The following is a 4,600-nucleotide window of genomic DNA, read 5'->3' as shown; positions in this document are numbered from 1 at the left end:
GCAGCACCCAGGGGAACCAGGACGCTTGCATCTCTCGCCTTCATTTTCGACACAAGCGCCTGAGGAGGGACGCCACCCCTCCCCGTGCGTCAAGAGACCTCCCCCCCGGCCTCTGACTGATTCTTAGAACGGACGGAAAGAGTCAGGCAAGCCTGTTAAGACTTCCGCGAACTCTCCGGCTTGCACTGAGACGCGAGGTCGATGTGCTAAGCACCACGGGGCCCCTTTCGCCTGCAGGTCCCGAGCCGCCAACATGTTCTAAGTATCGTGTTCTCCAAACCTGGGGTGACGGGCACCGCAGGGAGGCAGAGCCATCGCACTTGCCGGGTGGCAGAGGAAGGACCGGACTATGTACAATAGCGGCCAACGACTCCCAGAGCCGGTAGTGCGGCGCCTGCTCTCAGCCTAAGAGGCTTTTGGGAGTGCTCAGGCAAGGGTCAGCCTGCACCCTTGCTGGCAGCACCCAGGGGAACCAGGACGCTTGCATCTCTCGCCTTCATTTTCGACACAAACGCCTGAGGAGGGAAGCCAACCCTCCGTGTGTCAAGAGACCGTCCCCGCCCCGGCCTCCGACTGATTCTTAGAACGGACGGAAAGAGTCAGGCAAGCCTGTTAAGACTTCCGCGAACTCTCCGGCTTGCACTGAGACGCGAGGTCGATGTGCTCAGCACCACGGGGCCCCCTTCGCCTGCAGGTCCCGAGCCGCCAACATGTTCTAAGTATCGTGTTCCCCAAACCTGGGTGACGAGCACCGCAGGGAGGCAGAGCCATCGCACTTGCCGGGTGGCAGAGGAAGGACCGGACTATGTACAATAGCGGCCAACGACTCCCAGAGCCGGTAGTGCGGCGCCTGCTCTCAGCTTAAGAGGCTTTTGGGAGTGCTCAGGCAAGGGTCAGCCTGCACCCTTGCTGGCAGCACCCAGGGGAACCAGGACGCTTGCATCTCTCGCCTTCATTTTCGACACAAACGCCTGAGGAGGGAAGCCAACCCTCCGTGTGTCAAGAGACCGTCCCCGCCCCGGCCTCCGACTGATTCTTAGAACGGACGGAAAGAGTCAGGCAAGCCTGTCAAAGATTTGAGCAGATGTCAAAATCTTTTAAGACTTCCGCGAACTCTCCGGCTTGCACTGAGACCCGAGGTCGATGTGCTCAGCACCACGGGGCCCCTTTCGCCTGCAGGTCCCGAGCCGCCAACATGTTCTAAGTATCGTGTTCCCCAAACCTGGGTGACGAGCACCGCAGGGCGGCAGAGCCATCGCACTTGCCGGGTGGCAGAGGAAGGACCGGACTATGTACAATAGCGGCCAACCACTCCCAGAGCCGGTAGTGCGGCGTGCGAGGTCTGCTCTCAGCGGAAGAGGGTTTTGGGAATGCTCAGGCAAGGGCCAGCCTGCACCCTTCCTGGCCGCTCCCACGGGAACCAGGCTACTTGCAATCCTTTCCCCCAATAGCAAGTGCCTTTTGGAGGGACGGCCGGAGTCAACGTGGGGTTTGCCCGCCCTCCAAAGTGTCAAGAGACCGCCGCACAGGCCTCTGACTGATTCTTAGAACAGGCAGCAAGAGTTGGGTAAGTCTGTCGAAAATTTGACAAAGTGTCAAAAATTAGACTTCCGAGAGCTCTTGGGCATGCACACAGGCCTGTCATTCAAGTGCTCTGCCCGCGGAACCGTTTTTCGGATGCCTTTCAAAGTGGTCCCGCGCCGCCATTTTGTTCTAAAAATCGTGTTCCCAGAAATCTCCGGGTACCCCGCCAACCTCACTGTGTCACAATGTCAAGTGGCACTGAATGGGTCTGAATTTCAAATTCGACTGCTTCGCTCTGGAACTCGAACCCGGCAAAACCGTTTGGATTTTTCCCGGTCCAGACTTCCGCGGCAGACAAAGTTAAAGTTTTCGGGCTGCAGACTCAAAACGACATCTGGCCAACCGCCGGGCTCAATTCGCCCAGTTCCTCCGGCACTTCGGAACTCATGTTCGGCATGAGTTTTTGAATCTTTCCCGATGCTTCGGCATTTTCCTCCGCTGACACTTAGAATATTTTTCACACTTGGCCGAAAATTTTTCTAAGTTTTTCTGGTTACTGATTTCTTCTTTTCGGGCATTTTTCTAAGTTTTCTTGGTTACTCATTTCTCATTTTCAAACATTTTTCTAAGTTTTTCTGGTTACTGATTTCTTCTTTTTGGGCATTTTTCTAAGTTTTCTTGGTTACTCATTTCTCATTTTCAAACATTTTTCTAAGTTTTTCTGGTTACTCATTTCTCATTTTCAAACATTTTTCTAAGTTTTTCTGGTTACTGATTTCTTCTTTTTGGGCATTTTTCTAAGTTTTCTTGGTTACTCATTTCTCATTTTCAAACATTTTTCTAAGTTTTTCTGGTTACTGATTTCTTCTTTTTGGGCATTTTTCTAAGTTTTCTTGGTTACTCATTTCTCATTTTCAAACATTTTTTCTAAGTTTTCTTGGTTACTCATTTCTCATTTTCAAACATTTTTCTAAGTTTTTCTGGTTACTGATTTCTTCTTTTTGGGCATTTTTCTAAGTTTTCTTGGTTACTCATTTCTCATTTTCAAACATTTTTCTAAGTTTTTCTGGTTACTCATTTCTCATTTTCAAACATTTTTCTAAGTTTTTCTGGTTACTGATTTCTTCTTTTTGGGCATTTTTCTAAGTTTTCTTGGTTACTCATTTCTCATTTTCAAACATTTTTCTAAGTTTTTCTGGTTACTCATTTCTCATTTTCAAACATTTTTCTAAGTTTTTCTGGTTACTCATTTCTGCTTTTCCAACGTTTTACTAAGTTTTGCTGGTTACTGAGTTCACACTTTTAAACATTTTCGGGCATTTTTCTACGTTTTTCATGTTACTCATTTAGCACTTTCAGGCACTTTCCTATGCTTTCCTGCTTACTGATTTCACACTTTTAAGCATCTTCGGGCATGTTCCCTAAGTTTTGCAGTTCATTCGTTTGGGACAGTCAGGCAACTTTCCTAAGCTTTCCTGGTAACCGAATTCACATTGTTGAGAACTTTGGAACCCTTCCCTAAGCTGTGCTGGTTACTCACTTTACCTCTTCAGACACTTGCCCCCGTTGTGACAGAGACCACTTCCCGACTCGGGAAATGCACCAAATTCGGCCTGAACTCAGAGGGCAGTCCCCCCTCGAAGGCGTGGAAGTCGGCAGAATCGCCGGGTCAAATCCGGCTGAGCTACCCGGCTTGGAAGCCTCAAAGTCGGTATGAGCTGTCAGGTTCACTCCCATCCCCGTTTGGACCACTTCCCGACTCGGGAAATTCACCAAATTCGGCCTGAACTCAGAGGACAGTCCCCCCTCGAAGGCGTGACAGTCGGCAGAACCGCCGGATCAAATCCGGCTGAGCTACCCGGCCCCGAAGCCTCAAAGTCGGTAAGAGCTGTCAGGTTCACTCCCATCCCCGTTTGGACCACTTCCCGACTCGGGAAATTCACCAAATTCGGCCTGAACTTATACAACAGTCCCCCCTCGAAGGCGTGACAGTCGGCAGAACCGCCGGATCAAATCCGGTTGAGCTACCCGGCTTGGAAGCCCCAAAGTCGGTAAGAGCTGTCAGGTTCACTCCCATCCCCGTTTGGACCACTTCCCGACTCGGGAAATTCACCAAATTCGGCCTGAACTTATACAACAGTCCCCCCTCGAAGGCGTGACAGTCGCTAGAACCGCCGGATCAAATCCGGTTGAGCTACCCGGCTTGGAAGCCCCAAAGTCGGTAAGAGCTGTCAGGTTCACTCCCATCCCCGTTTGGACCACTTCCCGACTTAGGAAATTCACCAAATTCGGCCTGAACTTAGAGGAGAGTCCCCGCTCGAAGGCGTGGAAGTCGGCAGAATCGCCGGGTCAAATCCGACTGAGCTACCCGGCCCCGAAGCCTCAATGTCGGTAAGAGCTGTCAGGTTCACTCCCATCCCCGTTTGGACCACTTCCCGACTCGGGAAATTCACCAAATTCGGCCTGAACTTAGACAACAGTCCCCCCTCGAAGCCGTGGCAGTCGCTAGAACCGCCGGATCAAATCCGGTTGAGCTACCCGGCTTGGAAGCCCCAAAGTCGGTATGAGCTGTCAGGTTCACTCCCATCCCCGTTTGGACCACTTCCCGACTTAGGAAAATCACCAAATTCGGCCTGAACTCAGAGGGCAGGCCCCCCTCGAAGGCCTGGCATTCGGCAGAACCGCCGGGTCAAATCCGACTGTGCTACCCGGCCCCAAAGCCTCAAAGTTGGTATGAGCAGTTAGGTTCACTCCCATCCCCGTTTGGACCACTTCCCGACTTAGGAAATTCACCAAATTCGGCCTGAACTTAGAGGAGAGTCCCCGCTCGAAGGCGTGGAAGTCGGCAGAATCGCCGGGTCAAATCCGACTGAGCTACCCGGCCCCGAAGCCTCAATGTCGGTAAGAGCTGTCAGGTTCACTCCCATCCCCGTTTGGACCACTTCCCGACTCGGGAAATTCACCAAATTCGGCCTGAACTTAGACAACAGTCCCCCCTCGAAGCCGTGGCAGTCGCTAGAACCGCCGGATCAAATCCGGTTGAGCTACCCGGCTTGGAAGCCCCAAAGTCGGTATG

At 51.9% G+C, this 4,600-nt stretch overlaps 1 long non-coding RNA gene across 1 annotated transcript in view; it reads right to left on the bottom strand.

The window, feature by feature from the left end:
- The window catches only part of LOC132806678 (uncharacterized), a 43,764-nt gene extending 42,080 nt beyond the window's left edge, over positions 1-1,684 (bottom strand). Inside the window, exon 1 of the long non-coding RNA XR_009641665.1 lies at positions 1-1,684. This exon is cut by the window's left edge and continues 875 nt beyond it. This is a non-coding gene — a long non-coding RNA (uncharacterized LOC132806678).
- Between the last annotated feature and the right edge of the window lie 2,916 nt (positions 1,685-4,600).

Source organism: Hemiscyllium ocellatum (assembly GCF_020745735.1).
Source record: "Hemiscyllium ocellatum isolate sHemOce1 chromosome 15 unlocalized genomic scaffold, sHemOce1.pat.X.cur. SUPER_15_unloc_22, whole genome shotgun sequence".
In the NCBI taxonomy this organism is placed as follows: Eukaryota; Metazoa; Chordata; class Chondrichthyes; order Orectolobiformes; family Hemiscylliidae; genus Hemiscyllium; species Hemiscyllium ocellatum.
The sequence above is the reverse complement of the archived record's forward strand: the minus strand, read 5'-3'. Positions and strand labels throughout refer to the sequence as shown.